The sequence below is a fragment of the Schistocerca nitens genome, chromosome 1 (assembly GCF_023898315.1).
Source record: "Schistocerca nitens isolate TAMUIC-IGC-003100 chromosome 1, iqSchNite1.1, whole genome shotgun sequence".
Taxonomy (NCBI): Eukaryota; Metazoa; Arthropoda; class Insecta; order Orthoptera; family Acrididae; genus Schistocerca; species Schistocerca nitens.
This window is the reverse complement of record NC_064614.1, coordinates 955735223-955755441: the sequence shown is the minus strand read 5'-3', so window position 1 is coordinate 955755441 and position 20219 is coordinate 955735223. Positions and strand designations below refer to the sequence as shown.

The 20219-nt window shown below is 46.2% G+C and overlaps 1 protein-coding gene and 1 non-coding gene across 3 annotated transcripts in view; one reads left to right on the top strand and one right to left on the bottom strand.

Moving 5' to 3' along the window:
- The window catches only part of LOC126194729 (protein scarlet-like), a 319991-nt gene that overhangs the window by 183518 nt on the left and 116254 nt on the right, over positions 1-20219 (top strand). The gene's annotated exons all lie outside the window — the stretch shown is intronic.
- Positions 9932-10004, bottom strand: Trnas-aga (transfer RNA serine (anticodon AGA)). Its single transcript has one exon. It is a non-coding gene; the product is annotated as a tRNA-Ser (tRNA).

The window sequence follows — 20219 nt, the reverse complement described above, 5'->3', positions numbered from 1 at the left end:
GTTCCATTGTTAGGTATGCGAAATGCAAAGAGCGTCTACAAAACAGAGCGTTACTATCAACCTAGCGATACGAGAGGGTTGCCGCCTGTGGACATAACATTTAAGGTCCACCTCTTTTCAAATATTCATGGTACATCACGGAAGCTACAAGAAGAAATCAGTCTCCGTCTTTGTTGATCAGACCTCAAAGAAGCTGTGAAGAATGCAGCATTGTTTATAGCAGCGATGTACAGTCGACACGTTCGGGACAGGTGGACAGGGCATTACTGATAAGGGACAACGAGCGGCGGTTGCTACAGACAGACAGAGTCCTTTACGTTTCCATTGTCCCGGCCACGTGTGGCTGACAGCTGATCCGCTTAGCGCCGCCTGTAATCAACAGAACGGATGCCACGGCGGCTTCCTCTCTGGGTTGCGAGTAGCAGTCCTTTGTGTCACGCCGCGGGCTGCGCTACTCAGGTACGTGTGCCGCCCTGCTGGCCTCTTTCGTTGTCTCTGTAGTGAGATTGTACGTAGTAAGGCCCTTAACCTTGCTCTCACTCGAGCGAAATACTACACATCACTGTTCCAGTCACAGTCTTTCACTGGCCTGATGCTCGATCCCGTAGAAGGCGAAGACATTTGGACGGAGAACATCGCTTTTGGATTCTGTCCACATTAGAGCTGTTGCATATTGTGTTCACTCGTTACTAAGTGATAAGTATAGCACGAGACTGCAAGTACGTTTCGTTACTGCCTGAAACGTTTCGTTAATACCATGATTCCTCCACTGCAAGCAATTCGCCTTGCGGCTGCCCCCGTCGGAGGTTAGAGTCCTTCCTCGAGCACGGGTGTGTGTGTGTCGTCCTCAGTGTAAGTTACTTTAAGTTAGATTTAAGTAGTGTGTAAGCTGAGGGACCGATGACCTCAGCAGTTTGGTCCCTTATGGGACCAAACTTCCAAATTTCCATGCAACTCGTGCCCCACTGGGGCCGAGTCGGTAGTTTTCGTATTCCTCCAATTTCTTAGTCTCGGCGGAGCGATTCGATAGTGACACGAAAAGGTAGGAGACGAGGTACTGGCAGAAGTAAAGCTGTGAGGACGGGGCGTGAGTCGTGCTTGGGTAGCTCAGCTGGTAGAGTACTTGCCTGCGAAAGGCAAAAGTCCCGAGTTCGAGCCTCGGTCGGTCACACAGTTTTAATCTGCCAGGAAGTTTCAAAAACCGAATACATTTTATGAAGTTACTCGCAATTCGTGTCCGACTTTGGCGGGGTCGCCAGTATTGTTACTCTTATTCCATAGTTTCACACGCTAAGGCTGATGCGGCTCTCCATTCCAACGTATCCTGTATGAGTCTTGTAGGGAGCACATTGTGCTCATGTGGGAGCGATCTAGATGCTTGTAAAACAATAAACTGGTAGCCAAGATCGCAGGAATTCTATTCCATGATTGTCGGTTTCGGTGAAACTAAAGCCGCCATCATCGTATCTTAGCACACATACGGGTTACAACATCAAGGCAAAAAATGGTGCAACTATTAATATCACCATTGTTTGCCTTGATGTCATAACCTGTATGTGTTCTAAGACCCGATGATGGCGACTTTAGTTTCGCCGAAACCGGTAATCGTGGAAGTAAAAGAATTCCTGTGATCTTGGCTACCAGTTTGTTGTTCTGTGTGAGTCACTCCATCTCTCCATTATTGCTTCAACATACGCCCGCTTGAACCTGCTTGCTGAAGTCAAGCCTTGGTCTTCCTCTACAATTTTTGCCCCTATCACTTTCCTCCATTTCCAGATTAACAATTCTTTGAGTCTTCAGGGTGTGCCCTGTCAAGCTATTACTTAATTTAATCGCGTTATGCCATAAATGTTTCTGTCTCCGATTCTATTCAGTAATTATTCACAGGTTAATCGATCTGCTCCACCGTCCCTCTGCAGCACCACAATTCAAAAGCATCTCTTTCCTTCTGTTCTGGACTATTTAGTGTCCACCATTCACTTCCTTATAAAACTACATTCCAAGGCAACTACTTCCAGAAAAGACTTCCTTACCTTTAGATTCACTGATGAGTCAAAACACATCGCTCTGCAAAAGATAAAGACGAGCTAGATAAACCAACATAACGAATTAACTACTTGGTGGAAATGAACGAAAATGCAGGGGCTTGTTTCCAGAAGTCTCTCAGTCGTGCACAGAGTTAGACGTCACATGACGCTAGGTAAGCGCGACTCTAGCCCCGAATGCAGGTGGAACCGCAGTACGAGACAGTCGAAGGAACTGTAGAAGACAGTGTGTCTCAATCAGCAACAAGTTACGGTGCTCTCTGGTGGAGTTCTTTAGTACAACATGGCCCAGAGCCAACATTTCATTGACCTCACGCAGAAAGAATTATCGTGAAAGTGAAAGAAGGATGAAGTGTGATGAGTGTGGCCCAGGAGGTTGGTATTGCTCACAATATTGTTTCACGTTCATGGAGATCGTTCCTAACCATAGGCGCTGTTGCCCGAAGGAGAGGAAGTGGTCCACCATGGTCAGCTGCAGCAGCAGATGACTGTTACCTTGTGCGACAGGCAAGAAGAGCACCACTTAGCGGTTGAAACTGCAGTCACATTTAACGGGACTGCGAGGCACACAGTGCACGGCGATTGTATGTGGTCAGTCTCCTTGCCCGACGACCAGTACGTTTGATCTATTGACACCCGTGCGTAGGCGATACCGTGTGACATGATGACAGGTTCATAGGACTGGACCAAATAGGAATAGAATCGCGTGCCATCCTCGGATGAGAGGAAATTCAATCTCAGTACTGAGTTTGGAAGTATATTCATATGGCGAGAGACGGGAACACGTGATACACCCAAGAACATTGTCGAACATGTTCGTTTTGGTGATCCAAGTGTTATGGTGTGGGGATGGCTAGAGATGGAAACACGTGAGACATCCACGAACGTTGTAGAACATGTTCCTTTTGGCGATCAAAGTGTTATGATGTGGTGAGGCATATTGTTGCAGTGGAGTGCTGACCTCCGAATCTCTTAACACGCTACACTCAGCATTCAATGTTATTGTGAAGCTGTCCTCCTTTCCCAAAGGCGTCTTCTCAGAGTTGCATTCGGCCATGACTTAATATTTATGGATGGCAACGCGCGACCATATCGAACAGCACAGGAGGAGGAGTTCTTGGGAGAAGAGGATATTCGGCGAATATCCCAACTTAAATCCCATCGAGCACGTTCCCCCAACTTAAATCCCATCGAGCACGTTCCCCAAACTTATATCCCATCGAGCACGTCCCCCCCCCCCCCACTTAAATCCCATTGAGCATGTTACCCCAACTTAAATCCCATTGAGCACGTTGCCCCCAACTTAAATCCAATCGAGCACGTTCCCCCCAACTTAAATCCCATCGAGCACATTCCCCCAACTTAAATCCCATCGAGCACGTTCCCCCCAACTCAAATCCCATCGAGCACATTCCCCCAACTTAAATCCCATCGAGCACGTTCCCACCAACCTAAATCCCATCGAGCACGTTCCCCCTAACTTAAATCCCATCGAGCACGTTCCCCCCAACTTAAATCCCATCGAGCACGTTCCCCCCAACTTAAATCCCATCTAGCACGTTCCCCCAACTTAAATCTTATCGAGCACGTTCCCCCCAACTTAAATCCCATCGAGCATGTGTGGGATGCACTGGGGAGGCGTACTGCAGCACCCCTACATGCACTAACGACCATCCAGCAGTTGTCAAATGCGCTGGTGGATTAATGGATCGCCCTCCCACAAGAACTTCTTACCAACCATGTGGTCAGCATGGAATTACGCAGAGCATCTATTGCCACCTGTAGTGAAGACACACGCTTGCATTTGCAACCAAGTCAACGCAACAGGCGTTTGCTCTGGCAATGATGCAACCAACAACAGACACGGACAACCAAGTGGAACGACATTGTCTTTACCCAATTCTGCCTGTGCCACCACGATGGAAGGATTAGAGTCTGGAGACGCCGTGCCTTATGCATCGCTTTACTGGTCTTGCACCCGATATTATGATTTGGGGTGGTACTGAATTTGGATTCCATCCCCCCACCCCTCCCCGCCCAGTGCTGATTTCCGGTACACTAACCAGCCAGCGTTACATCTCACAAGTGATGGAGCCTGCTGTCCTTCCATACCTTCAGAGCTTACCGACAGCCACATTGCAACAGGATAATACGCGATCACGCTTGGCAAGCAGCGCTCAAACTTCTTCGCCGCCCATCGCAATGCCTTGCTGCCTTGGCCTCCTTGTTCTCCCGATCTACTACCTACTGTTGAAAACGTCTGGTCATGATTGCGGGACGACTGGCCCATGATACATCACCCGCTGTTACACCAGATCGGTTTTGGCAATATGTACAATCATCATGGACTGCTATATCCGAACAACACATGCAAAGCCTCTTTGATTCAGTGCCGGGGTATTTAGCAGCGCTTATAGCCAGCAATGGCTGCAACACTTAGTAGTGACTGTATCGTCTTCCTCATTTCACACGGGACTGTATTTTCAATCACGTGATCTTTGTACAACGTGTAGCCTCCCACATCAATCTGGCTGTGATTATACATGCAGGAGAGAGGTAACGCAGGAGAAGGTTCAATAACGAATAAGAAAATAGAAAAGCAGATAAGCTACTATGAACTGCACAGTGAACGCATTGTTGTGACCAATAAAAACACAAAGCCAACACCCTCAACATTACAGCAAGTAGCTCCGCATATGATGAAGAGATTGAAGAAATGCATGTTGTGATAAAATGAATTATTCCGTATATAATATTTAAAAGAAATTGTGGTGCTAATCTAATAAAGAAACTGGTAATGTGAAAGACAATACATAATCAAACACAGAAATTCAAGTAACTCCACACTGTTCAGGGATTAATGACAGTAAGTGAATAGAGGATCAACCCTACTTTGCTGGGATCTTACAAGGGGAAGGCCTCAGACACGGCCAACCGATTTGGCTCAAATTTGGCAGGTCGCTTGTGTACAGCCTAAAACGAAGGAATCTAAGATATTTTGGGTCAACACCCCCGAAATTTTGAGAAACTCGCCGCTAAAGGTTATGACAAGCAATCGACTGAAAATTGGCGGGATCGATAGATAATTGTAAATAGAGCATTTTTCATCATCAGGTATAGGGTCCGAAAATGCATACTTTTCCAGAAATCGAAGTAAGAAACTTTTACAACTGCTGCTTCTGTACCCACATGGTAAATGCTTTTCGCCGACAGCACCGATAGCGCAACGGCCAAGGTAACTGGGTGGGACTCGGAGAACCCGGGTTCGAATCTCGAAGGAACTTAGTGGAAGTTGTTCTTTTCGTTTGTATTTTTCCATATCTCAGTTAATAGGGATAGGAGGGTTAATAAGGTAAGTATTATTATCATTCCTTATTGATTTACTTACCTTGTTAACCTTCCTATCCCTATCAACTGAGATATGGAAAAATACAAACGAAAAGCATAACATCCGCTACGTTCCTTCGAGATTCGAACCCGGGTTTTCCGATTCCCAGCCAATTACCTTGGCCATTGCGTTATCGGCGCTGTCGGAAAAAGGCGTTTACCGTGTGAGTACAGAAGCAGCAGTTGTAAAAGTTTCTTTCCTCTATTTCTGGAAAATTTTGCGTTTGCGGACTCCATACCTGATGATGAAAAATTCTCTATTTACAATTATCTATCGATCCCTCCAATTTTCAGTCGATTGCTCTTCACAACTTTTGGGGTGATTTTCTCAAAATTACGGGGGTGTTGACCCAAAATATCTTAGAGTCCTTCGTTTTAGGTTGTACACAAGCGACCTGCCAAATTTGAGCCGAATCAGTTTGGCCGTGTCTGAGGCCTTCCCCTTGTTAGATGCGTAATCAAAAATGCAACAACCAAATATGTAAGATATAATTATAAATTAGTTTTCATTATTTTCATCTATCCGTTTCCTGTACCTTGCTCATAATTCGATTTCAGAATAGGCATATACGATCAGCGCGATATATGTAATTACGCACAAGAATTTTTCCTATCTCCCTCACAAGGAGGGATTGGACTTATTGTGCCATCATTCCTTTTTCTGTCTGTGCTACGTTTCCGTGCTTCACTTGCCTATGTTATATCTGAGACGTAACCAAGGCAGAGGACTACCTCTGTCTAAACGATGCAAATGCTGTGTTTGACCACATTTATGTCACAGTTGAGTACTTCATCCAAAACTGCGCTCTGTTAACTCCAATTAAGACATTTTAGCTGATCAGTTTCCCATTTATTGATGTGACGTTAACAAACGAATAGAAACTTCAAGTCAATTTAGCGTATGTGTCGACGGCTGGGTCAACGGGAAGCTAATGTAAAAGTAGGTTGGGAGATGCCAGTGGTAACTCGCATTTCAAACCTGATTTCTGACGTAAACACAAGACGGTTTTTCCATCGATTTCTGCATCGAATGCGCTTTTACTAAACGATTATCCGTTTTTTTAAAAAAAAACTTAAATAACTTTTATATTATGATTTAGCATTTGCTAGATGGATTGCCAAACGACAAATTATAGGTATTCTGCTCTGTTCACATTCACAAGCTACGTTTATTCTGCAACTTGAGTAGTCCTGTCTTGATTTAATCATAGTTTGATCTGTAATTAAAATGCAAGCCTGCAAAGTGATGAATTCATTTCGCTGCTCGTGCACTCAAGGTGAAAAAATAATTTGCACAAGTTTCCGCGGTAAAAGCGTTGCGCGGTGAACCGGGACAACCACGGGGCTTTCGATATCTGGCTCCGGTTACCGGGCAAAGCGCCCCGGGGAAGAACCGGTTTGCGGGCACATCCGTCGCCTTTTCTGATGCAACAGGGTCACTGAGAAAGTGGGCGGAAGTAGAGCAGAGTGACTTCCAGGAGTCTGTGGACTCGTGCTGCCGGCTTTCAGAAACTAGCGCGAGGGAGTAGTGGCAGACAGAGCCCGTACACACCTGTGTACATCTGAAATCCCCTGTGAGTGGGTAACGGCTTCTGGTCCAGCGTTGTAGCATCATGCACAATAAAGACTTCTGATCTACAGGTTTTCTCCACACGATTGATTAGTAGTGTGTTTCCCGGTGTTCTGGCGAGCCTGGTTGGAGTTCAGGAAGCGAGTACACATGACAGCAAAACTGGCAGCACTTGAAGAAGACAACTGGTTCCGACGTCGAAATGTTGTGCATAAAATGGAAACAGTAACTAGCAGAATAACAGGAAGAACACTCTTAATGGAAACATAGCTCCGCACAATGAGGAGTATTAATAAAGTTTTAATTGTTGTTGTTGCGGTCTTCAGTCCGTAGAGTGGTTTGGTGCAGCTCTCCACGCTAGTCTAGCCTGAGCAAGCTCTTCATCTCATTAGGGAAGACGACGGTTCAATCCTGCGTCCGGCCATCCAGATTTAGGTTTTCTGTAACTTCCCTAAATCGCTCGAGGCAAATGCGCGGGACGGTTCCTTTGAAAGGATACGGCCGATTTCCGCCCCCGTCCTTGGCACAATCCGATCCCGTGCTTCGCCTCCAATGAATTCGATGTCGTCGGTACGTTAAACCCAATCTTCCTTTCTTCCTTCTTCCTCTTCATCTCTACATAACTTCTGCAAGCTAAGTCCATTTGAACCTCGTTACTCTATTCGTAACTCACATACACACACACACTCACACACACACACAGATTTTCTCTCTCTCTCTCTCTCTCTCACACACACACACACACGCACGCACACACACACACACACACACACACACACACACACACACACACACACACACACATTTGAGCCCACACACGCACACGCGCGCGCGCTCACACACGCACGCACACACACACACACACACACACATTCTCTCTCTCTCTCTCTCACACACACACACACACACACATACACATACATTCTCCATCAGATTCTGTTAAGGGAAAACTGAAAGATACAAGGAATACATTGAGTGCCTGTATAATGGGAACAAATTTAAGGACAATATTACAGAAAGAGAAGAAGTAGGTGAATGTGAGACGGGAGATAAGGTTCTAGGAGAAGAACATGACAAAGCGGTGCAAGAGCTGTGAGGAAACAAGGACCCTGTCGCAGTCGACATTCCGTCAGTAACATTCTGATTCTTGGGAGAGCCAGCATCACAAAATCGTTCCACATGATGCTCAAGATTCACTCTAAGCCGAAAATAAAAAGAAGACGCACCACGAAGGAAGTATCCGAATGGGACGAAAATCAATAGGTGTCATGTACATGTACACACAAACAAATAATTACAATTCCAGAAAAATTGGATGATTTATTCAACAGAAAGAGCGTCACAAATAGAGCAAGTCAATAACGCGTTGATCTACCTATGGCCCTCATGCAGGCAGTAATTCGGCTTGGCACTGGTTGAAAGAGTTTTATGATGTCCTCCTGAGGGATTTTGTGCCACATTCAGTCCAATTGGCATGTTACATGGTCAAAATCGCGAGCTGTGTAGAGGGCCTGCCCATAATGCTCGAAACATTCTCAATTGGGGAAAGGTCCGGTGACATTTCTGGTCAAGTTAAGGTTTTGAAAGCACGAAGACAAGCGGTGGAAGCTCTCCTCGTGTGCAGGCGAGCATTATCATGCTGAAATGTAAGTCCAGGAAGGCTTGCCGCTAAGGGCAAGCAAACGGGGCACTGAATATCGTCGCCGCACCTCTGTGCTGTAAGGATGACACGGATGAACACCGAAGGAGTCCTCCTATGAAAATAAATGGCTCCCCAAACCATCGCTCCTGGCTGTCGGGCCCTATGAAGGGCGACAGTAGAGTTGGTTTCTCACCGCTGTCTGGGGCTTCTCCAGACACGTCTTCTCTGGTCATCAAAGTTCAGTTGCAAGCAGGACTCATCACTGAAGACAAATCTACTCCAGTCAATGAGATTGAAGGCCGAAGACGTGTCTCGAGAAACCGTGGGAAGCAATCGGATAACAACCCGAATGTGTCCGCCATACGGCCCAACAATCATGAGTGATACTGTGGGATGCCATTTCTTCTCACAGCATGACGTCATTGGTTGTCATCCGCCACACCCTTACGGCACAGCGGTCTGTCGACGATATTCAACGCCCCGTTTCGTTGCTCTTTATGGCAAGCCATCCTGGGCTTTCATTTCCGCAAGATAATGCCTGCCCGCACACGAAGAGAGCTTCTGTCGCTTTCCTTCCTGCTTTCCAAATCCTAACTTTCCCAGCGAGGCCACCGGATCTTTCCCGAGAACGTCTTGAGCGGTAAAGGCAGGACCCTTCATCCAGCTAGTGATTTCGATGATCTGACGCCATAATTGGACAGAATTTCGTACGATTTCCCTCAGGATGTCATTCAACAATTTTGCCAGTCAATACGGATCCGTGTAACTGCTTGGATAAGGGCCAGAGGCGGACAAACGCGTCACTGAGTTGCTCCATCTGCGAAGCTCTTTCTCTTGAATAAACACCAATTTTTTCTGAAATTGTAATCATTTTCTTGCCCATACGTGTGCATCATATCTACCGATTCCCATGCCATTCGGATATTCTTTCGTGGTGCGTCGTTTTTTTCCTTAGAGTGTACAAAAAATTGTGTATTTTACTGTTCTGAGACTTGAGTATAGCTTCCTGTGGTTGTCAAAGGTCACTTCTATGCTATATGTGCTTATTATCATTAAAGTTCGGTCGTTTTTGGAACAAATACATCAGTGAAGCTACTGATGAATCTGTAACCTTTGTTAATAAGCAGCCTGTTCCGAAAAAACATTCTTTCTGTAAAACTATCGTGAAATACTTTTGGACAAACAACAGTCAGCATTTTTGATCCGATAGCCATTGAGTAAAAGGTCAACGGAATTACAGGCATTGGCTTGAGTATTGACTGAAATCAGTGGGGAAAGTTGAAAATATGTGCCGGGCCGGGATTCGAACCCGGGTCTCCTGCTTTCTAGGCAGATGCTCTGACCACTAAGCCATCCGGACGTCATTTGTCATTGTAACTGATCATACTACCCTAGTACGCCTCCCGTCAGACCCAAATTCTCATCTGACCTACACGCTACTGATGTAGTCCCCCTTGCCCACGCCGGCCGCGGTGGTCTAGCGGTTCTAGGCGCGCAGTCCGGAACCGCGCGACTGCTACGGTCGCAGGTTCGAATCCTGCCTCGGGCATGGATGTGTGTGATGTCCTTAGGTTAGTTAGGTTTAAGTAGTTCTAAGTTCTAGGCGACTGATGACCACAGATGTTAAGTCCCATAGTGCTCAGAACCATTTGAACCATTTTTGAACCCCTTGCCCACCATCCTCATTACTCGCATGAGGATAGTGTGCAAGGGGCACCACATCTGTAGTGTGTGTGTACGTTGAGAAGTTTGGTCTGACCGGGAGGCGTGTTAGGGTAGTACGATCAGGTAAAATGACCACTGACTTCCGGATGGCTTAGTGGTCAGAGCATCTGCGTAGTAAGCAGGAGACCCGGGCTCGAATCCCGGCACGGCACACATTTTCAACTTTCCCCACTGATTTCAGTCAATGCTCCCAGCTAATGCCTGTAATTCCATTGCGTCTTAATTCTTAATGGCTGCTGGGATAAGAAATAGTGTCTGTTCTTTTGGATATGTCCGAAAGTACAGACACCATACACACGCACATGCACACTCACTCATCCTCTGGTGATCCAGTACATTATGACCGTTGTCCGTTGTACACTAAGAGCCTGAATGCCGCTTGGTGCTGCTGCGGGCTTGCGACGCCGTAAGGGAAGTTTATAAGCGGAGCAGCGGCGAACAGGGAATCATTCTAGCGACGATGCGGTCCTCAAATTGGGAACTCAACTGACGTAAAAGACTTTGACAAAGGGCAGACTGTTATGGCTCGGCATTGAGGGGCGGGGGGGGGGGGGGGGAGAGACGGGGGAGAGGAGCAACTTGGAGACAGTAAAGCTAGTCGAGTGCACATGCTGCTGCCGTAAAAAACTGCGGAAACTGATTGATGGACGGTGAAACAGCAAGTAGGCAACAAGCTGTTGCAGACCACGCATCATCACAGAAGGAGAAGGTCGGATGCTTGCCCGCTCTCTAAAGCAGGCTAAGGGCGATCTGTGGAAGATCTGAAGACAGTGTACAATGGTGATGCAGGCACGCAAGTTTTTCGAGTACACCGTTCAGTGCACATTGCTGAACATGGAGATCCACAGCAGACGACACCTACTTGTTCTCATGTCTACCTGAAGACATCGTCAATTACAGATACAGCACGGGCGGGGGATCATCGTGTCGCCTAGTCGAGTGACTCCTCTTTCCTTGTTACACCGGGTAGTTGGTTGTGTCCGGATGCACCGTCATTCAGTCGAACGACTGCTCGAAACGTGCACCGCGTCACGGAAGTTTGCTAGTGGGATCAGTATTATGCCAGGGAGACATTCCAAGGGACCTCTAGTGGCAGCTGTGCATTATGTGAACGTTACTGCGAACCATCTGCATCCCTCCATTCTTGACATGTTCCCCGACGGCGATGGCAGGATAATTGCCGCGTCACAAGGCCAAAATCTTACTTCAGTGGTTTGAGGAGCACTGCACTTAACTCACACAGATATCTTGGCCACCATATGTACATGATGTGTGCCCAATGGAACACATCTGGGACGCTGCGCGGCCATAAACTACCGGCCCATAATTTACGGGGATCGTGTGGCCTGTTCGCAGGCATCTGGTGCTTCATACCTTCGGAACTTCGGACTTATCGAATTCACGACACACACAACAGCCACTGTATTGCTTTCCAAAGATGGACCATCACGCTATTTGGTGGTCACAATGTTTTGGCCTTCAGCTCCTGTCTGTTTCCTATTATCATCTACCCATCATCCATTAGACGGTTGTCTTGGTCGTTTATTATCTCCCGGAATCCAGCAAACAATTTCCTCGGTATGTCTACCGTCCATTCGCCACGCTGTATGTTTCGCTCACCTGAAAACTCTTATTACAGTTTGTTCAGTTCCTTATGATTCGGTTTGTTATTCTGTCTGACCTAGCAGTCCCCGATATGCATCTCTAAATAGCTCCTTGAGTAACTTTCAGTTGTATTGAAAGTCCATAACTTGTAATACGTAGTGACTGTAAACTTCCAGCCACAGCCCACAGACTATGTCTCTAACATAGGCACCGAGCGTGTGGCGCAGTGGTTATCACACTACATTCGCATTCGGAATGACGATGGTTCAAACCCGCGTCCGGCCATCCTGATTTAGGTTTTCCCTGATTTCCCTAAATCGCTTCAGGCAAATTCCGCGATCGTTCCTTTGAAAGGGCGCGGTCGACTCTCTTCCCCATCCTTCCCTAATTCAATCGGACCGATGACCTTACTGTCTGGTCCCCATCCTCGATTCAACCAACCAAACATACGCTCTTTAACTAAAAACACAGGTTCATAACGAAACATTAGCAACCCACTTGATACCGTAGCTTGATATAAGTCTCGCAAGAATATGATGCTAAAGTTTTCTTCAAGTAGTTTAAAGGTACTAGAAAACAGGCAGCACCGTATTGTCCGTGAGGATGAAAACGCAATATACAGGGTGTTACAAAAAGGTACGGAGAAACTTTCAGGAAACATTCCTCACACACAAAGAAAGAAAATATGTTATGTGGACATGTGTCCGGAAACGGTTACTTTCCATGTTATAGCTCATTTTATTACTTCTCTTCAAATCACATTAATCATGGAATGGAAACACACAGTAACAGAACGTACCAGCGTGACTTCAAACACTTTGTTACAGGAAATGTTCAAGATGTCCTCCTTTAGCGAGGATACATGCATCCACGCTCCGTCGCATGGAATCCCTGATGCGCTAATGCAGCCCTGGAGAATGGCGTATTGTATCACAGCCGTCCACAATACGAGCACGAAGAGTCTCTACATTTGGTACCGGGGTTGCGTAGACAAGAGCTTTCAAATGAAACTTCCTGGCAGATTAAAACTGTGTGCCCGACCGAGACTCGAACTCGGGACCTTTGCCTTTCGTGGGCAAGTGCTCTACCAACTGAGCTACCGAAGCACGACTCACGCCCGGTACTCACAGCTTTACTTCTGCCAGTACCTCGTCTCCTACCTTCCAAACTTTGCAGATGCTCTCCTGCGAACCTGCAGAACTAGCACTCCTGAAAGAAAGGATATTGCGGAGACATGGCTTAGCCACAGCCTGGGGGAGGTTTCCAGAATGAGATTTTCACTCTGCAGCGGAGTGTGCGCTGATATGAAACTTCCTGGCAGATTAAAACTGTGTGCCCGACCGAGACTCGAACTCGGGACCTTTGCCTTTCGTGGGCAAGTGCTCTACCAACTGAGCTACCGAAGCACGACTCACGCCCGGTACTCACAGCTTTACTTCTGCCAGTACCTCGTCTCCTACCTTCCAAACTTTGCAGAAGCTCTCCTGCGAACCTGCCCACGAAAGGCAAAGGTCCCGAGTTCGAGTCTCGGTCGGGCACACAGTTTTAATCTGCCAGGAAGTTTCATATCAGCGCACACTCCGCTGCAGAGTGAAAATCTCATTCTGGAAACCTCCCCCAGGCTGTGGCTAAGCCATGTCTCCGCAATATCCTTTCTTTCAGGAGTGCTAGTTCTGCAGGTTCGCAGGAGAGCTTCTGCAAAGTTTGGAAGGTAGGAGACGAGGTACTGGCAGAAGTAAAGCTGTGAGTACCGGGCGTGAGTCGTGCTTCAGTAGCTCAGTTGGTAGAGCACTTGCCCACGAAAGGCAAAGGTCCCGAGTTCGAGTCTCGGTCGGGCACACAGTTTTAATCTGCCAGGAAGTTTCATATCAGCGCACACTCCGCTGCAGAGTGAAAATCTCATTCAAGAGCTTTCAAATGCCTCCATAAATGAAAGTCAAGATGGTTGAGGTCAGGAGAGCGTGGAGGCCATGGAATTGGTCCGCCTCTACCAATCCATCGGTCACCGAATCTGTTGTTCAGAAGCGTACGAACACTTCGACTGAAATGTGCAGGAGCTCCATCGTGCATGAACCACATGTTGTGTCGTACTTGCAAGGGCACATGTTCTAGCAGCACAGGTAGAGTATCCCGTATGAAATCATGATAACGTGCTCCAGTGAGCGTAGGTGGAAGAACATGGGGCCCAATCAAGGAAGAACATGGGGCCCAATCAAGACATCACCAACAATGCCTGCCCAAACGTTCACAGAAAATCTGTGTTGATGACGTGATTGCACAATTGCGTCAGCCCACACATGTTGATTGAGAAAATTTACAGTTTGATCACGTTGGAATGAAGCCTCATCCGTAAAGAGAACATTTGCACTGAAATGAGAATTGACACATTGTTGGATGAACCATTCGCAGAAGTGTACCCGTGGAGGCCAATCAGCTGCTGATAGTGCATGCACACGCTGTACATGGTACGGAAACAACTGGTTCTCCCGTAGCACTCTCCATACAGTGACGTGGTCAACGTTACCTTGTACAGCAGCAACTTCTCTGACGCCGACATTAGGACTATCGTCCACTGCACGAAGAATTGCCGCGTCCATTGCAGGTGTCCTCGTCGTTGTAGGTCTTCCCCAGTCGCGAGTCATAGGCTGGAATGTTCCGTGCTCCCTAAGACGCCGATCAATTGCTTCGAACGTCTTCCTGTCGGGACACCTTCGTTCTGGAAATCTGTCTCGATACAAACGTACCGCGCCACGGCTATTGCCCCGTGCTAATCCATACATCAAATGGGCATCTGCCAACTCCGCATTTGTAAACATTGCACTGACTGCAAAACCATGTTCGTGATGAACACTAACCTGTTGATGCTACGCACTGATGTGCTTGATGCTAGTACTGTAGAGCAATGAGTCGCATGTCAACACAAGCGCCGAAGTCAGCATTACCTTCCTTCAATTGGGCCAACTGGCGGTGAATCGAGGAAGTACAGTACATACTGACGAAACTAAAATAAGCTCTAACATGGAAATTAAGCGTTTCCGGACACATGTCCACATAACATCTTTTCTTTATTTGTGTGTGAGGAATGTTTCCTGAAACTTTGGCCGTACCTTTTTGTTAACACCCTGTATAAGCGATTCCTTTCGGGAATGCCAATAAGGCTCAGTCTACGCCCACTACTCAAAATGGTTCAAGTGGCTCTAAGCACTATGGGACTTAACATCTGAGGTCATCAGTCTCCTAGACTTAGAACTACTTAAACCTAACTAACCTAAGGACATCACACACATCCATGTCCGAGGCAGGATTCGAACCTGCGACCGTAGCAGCAGCACGGTTCCGGACTGCAGAGCCTAGAACCGCTCGGTCACAACGGCCGGCCGTAGGCCCACTACTGTTCTCCTACTATGTCTCGTCGATATTATCTTCCTGTAAGCACTAACCACGATATTGTTGCACTTGGCGTTATCGCGACCACATGGTGAAGCTAAAGTAAGCAAGTACAGTGGTGACTAAGTAAAACGAATATTCGTTTCACTTTTGCATGTACGCGCTGACTTATGGTATACCGACCGAAGCGTTCTCAATCCCAGGTGCAACAATATTATGGACGACTAATGCCTACGATCTACAGCCAAAACATATGATGTCGTCACTCACATTAATGACGTCTTCTGTTCAAACTCTGGTTGGTCGCAGAATCGGGCATAAAATTAAAAGAGAGGAAGCCCCAGGTTATTAAATTTCCTTTAATTTACGTCTATGGTCACAAACTTTTTGTTCACAGATTACCGGTTTCGGCCTATAATCACCATCTTCAGATCTGTGTTTTATAAAAACAGTGTCCTATAAAACACAGATCTGAAGATGGTCATTATAGACCGAAACCGGTAATCTGTGAACAAAACGTCTGTGGCCATAGACGTAAATTAAAGGAAATTTATTCTATATACGGGCCACTGTTTTATTCGCGACAATGTCGCAACTTGTGACCCCAGGTAATTTTTGTCTCCTCTCAAAAACACATCGAATCTGTACATATTGCGGACGTTGGTAAAACTTACGAACCGCAACCCCAGTAATGTGCTAGTGTAGCGTTTTGGCCTAAGGGCTGGCGCTGGCGCGTAAATTATAATCGAAACAAACGATCATTGAATCTATGGAATCTTAGCTTCAGTACATGCCTCGAACTGAGATGGAGCAAGTCAGGGGAAAAATTGATGCTGACACAAGGTAAGCCTCTGAAAACAAATATATTGAGAAAAAGTGCAATATCGTCGTCATTAAAGTAGACAATAGCGTAGTCTATGTTTTTATGGACTTGATGGATTATAACTGGAAAACGTCATATTTACTCAGCGACCACTTATGTAACGTAGCTAATGGAGGTCCCACGGATAATACGACAGTAAAAACATAAATAACAAAAAACATTGCTTAAAGAACCTAGAACAGATTTTAACACCCAGTAGAGTAATTGCCGAAGTCCCAAGCGAATCTGGAATCTATAGGGAGCTGAAGACACGAGCTATGCTTATACACCTTCCCATAAAACTGCAAACAGTACATTGCAAATGAGTTGTTTTTGTTGGCAGATGTGCCGACCACGATAATAGTCTTTCAGATCCCACCCGTCTTTCGAAAAAGGGGAAATCTTAAGAGTGAGCATCTCGTAGGCACCGACTTCTATACGAGAGCGTAACATAGAGCGTAACTGCCAGACGACGAGGTAGACGTGGGAAGCGATGATCTGTAGTCTTTTTAAAGAGACCGCTCCAGCATTCGAACTAAATTGTTTAATCCAAATGACTGGGCGGTCATTCACATTCGTAGAAGGAACTAGCGAATTTTGACTTCCAGTATAAAGCATTCACATAGTGTTTCTCCTTGTGTCAGCTCAATCGTTAATCTTGCCTCGTGCGAGTCAGAGACGCAAAGTTGCGCTGTAAGAATCTACTCTCACGTCCCTGAATGCGAACAAGCGAATGCGGTTATAACTGCTTATTCGAGGCTGCACTAGAAACTATACCCAGAAGTTGTCAAACCGGTATAGAGACGTGTACCGTATAATGACGCACCAGAGCTTCGTCCACATTAGTTGTGATTTAAGTTTACGTCGATAAACTATTCTTGCCAGATTTTCCAGCATACCCTAAGTTAATAGAAACAATGAAGAGAGATTATCAATTAATGTTCGTCATGGACGAGTTCGGAGCGAAGTGAAAACCTACTGATAAGTAACAGTGTGCTTCGTCGGCGTTAGGGGGCGCAATATTAACTCTTGAACGAGTTCCAGCGAGGCAGGATAATACGTCTCTAGAAAATTAGTTTCTTAGACAGTGACGATATAGTACATGCAACTACGGTGGCGATGCGTGTTTGGATCGAATGGATGTAAGTGTCGTACCGTACACAGCGACAGGTGGGTACTGAAGCGTACTATGACCGTAGCACGGGATAAAAGCCATCTTGTTCACATGACTTAACGGATTGGTAGGTTTTTTGCAAGGTGTTGATCTCACGATAGATCACTGCAGCGGTTGTGGACCTGCGTGCGATGACAATGAAGATGAGAATGATGATTATGGGTTGAAAGAAAAACTAAAGATCTTTGTTCATCAGTTCCTCACCTGCGTGCCTCGATGGTACTACCCCATCTGCCGTGGACTGGACTGAGGCCACGCAAGCAATCAGCCCTAAGTGACGCACGGTCATGTGTTAGATGCTAGGGAGATGACCGTGGTCTGGCAGCGTGCTGTGTTGGGAAGCACAGCAGGCAAATGCCAGGCTTGGACAGCTGTTGCGGCACTACTACTGGATACTCAGAGAAATCCGAACAGCAACTGCTACAGTGGATATGTTTTATAAGAGTTTAAGGTACTACCTCTCATTCAGGCATCTCAATGTGCTGTACTTCAGCAAACTACGCCGGGCCGTTTGCGACAAGGAATGTGTAAGCCTCTTGAAACCAACTGCGCAACTTTTATCTGCTCAACATTCTAACTCCACAACTGGCCCAGTACTGTCCACACCGCCAGTATCCGAACTCAACAACTAGCAGAAGACCTGCGGTTTTTTATTGGCCAATTCCCCGTATCGCATCTGTAAGCTACGAGTGCAGCAAAGTTGAACTGAAGAACAGCAATGTTAAACTAAAGGGTAGCAATGTTAAGCTAAAGAGTACTAAAACATTTTATTACAGAATTTACAAAAGGTAATTTATTATCTTAAATATTCTGCCAGACAGAAAGTTGACGAAAATGTGTTTAAGCGAAAGCGTAATAATGAGCTGAAGTGGCAGTTACTTTTATTCTGAATGTATTTCGAATCTAATGATAACACTTTAGCTTGGTGCGAAAACACTTCTGAAAGGGCCATTTGTTCATTTCATTATTATGCCATTTATTAGTTTTGTCTTCATCACTATTTTTATGGTTTTCTTGTCTCTTTCTGGTGCGCAAATTTGAGCGAAGAATTAAAATCGGTATGATAACTCTCGCAAACATTCCAAAGCATAGATGACTCGTATGCCCAAACATTGGGTGGGGAAGATGTATTATCCTCATCGTTGTACACTGAGAAGACAAAAGCCATGGGATAGCAATATACACATATACAGACGCTGGTAGAATCGCGTACACAAAGTATGAATGGGCAGTGCGTTGGCGGAGCTGTCATTTGCACTCAGTTGATTCATGTGAAAAGGTTTCCGAAGTCATTATGGCCGCACGACGAGAATTAACAGACTTCGAAACCGGAGTGATAGGTGGAGGTAGGCACATGGGACATTCTATTTCGTAAAACGTTAGGGAATTCAGTATTCCAAGGTCCACAGTGTCAAGAGTACGCCGACAATACCAAATTTCGGGCATTACCTGGTACCGAGGACCAGGCAGTGGCCGACGACCTTCACTTAACGACCGAGAGCAGCGGCGTATGCGAAGAGTTGTCAGTGCTAGCAGACGAGCAACACTGCATGAAATAACCGCAGAAACCAATGTGGAACGTACGACGAACATAACTGTCAGAACAGTTCGACGAAATGACAGACGCGAGCGCCTTTGCTATCAGCACGACATCGCCTGCAGCGCCTCTCCTGGACTCGTGACCATATCAGTTAGACCCCAGACGACTGCAAAACCATGGCCTTGTCAGATAGGTTCTGATTCCAGCTAGTTAAGAGTTGATAGTAGGGTTCGAGTGTGACGCAGACCCAACGAAGGACCTAACGAAGCCGTGGACCTAAGTTGTCAAGAAGGCACTGAGCAAGCTGGCGTGGCTCCATAATGATGTGGGCTGAGCCGATCATTGACTGGAAATGGTTATGTTCGGCTGCTTGGAGACCATTTGCAGCCATTCATGGAGTTCATGTTCCCAAACAACGATGGAAGTTTTGTGGATAACATTACGCCATGTCATCGGGCCAAATTCTTCCCGATTGGTTTGTAGAACAAAAAATGGTTCAAATGGCTCTGAGCACTATGGGACTCAACTGCTGTGGTTATCAGTCCCCTAGAACTTAGAACTACTTAAACCTAACTAACCTAAGGACATCACACACATCCATGCCCGAGGCAGGATTCGAACCTGCGACCGTAGCAGTCGCACGGTTCCGGACTGCGCGCCTAGAACCGCGAGACCACCGCGGCCGGCGGTTTGTAGAACATTCTGGACGGTTCGAGCGAATGATTTCAGATCTCCCGACATGAGGCTTATCGAACATTATGCACAATATCCTACAGCGGCAACATTTTCGCAGTTGTGGAAGGCTACAGGACAGCATAGCTCATTATTTCTGCAGGGGACTTCCAACGACTTGTTAACATCATGCCACGTCGAGTTGATGTACTACGCGGGGTGAAACGAGGTCCGAAATGATATAGGAGGTACCCCATGACTTCTGTCTCTCTGAACGCTTGTCTTGATACTAAATGGAGATATATCCGTGACACGTGAATTATTGTTCTAATGTATTTATTACAGTCTAGTGTCACGTTTCTCTTTGCAGTGACAACCGGTTTCGTGCATATCAAATCTGTTAAATCACCTAAAATACATGCTAAGTTTTATCTTACGTAACTAATATGAAACACGCTTACGATAAATACAATAGCTTATACCTTACCCATTACTTTTTTTTTTTTTTTACATAGTGCAGACAGATTGGAAAATCCTTGCTCGATTTAAGTACCACATTGTAACCTGCCAACAACAAATTTCCCAATAAAAAATTTCTTTCCAATAATAA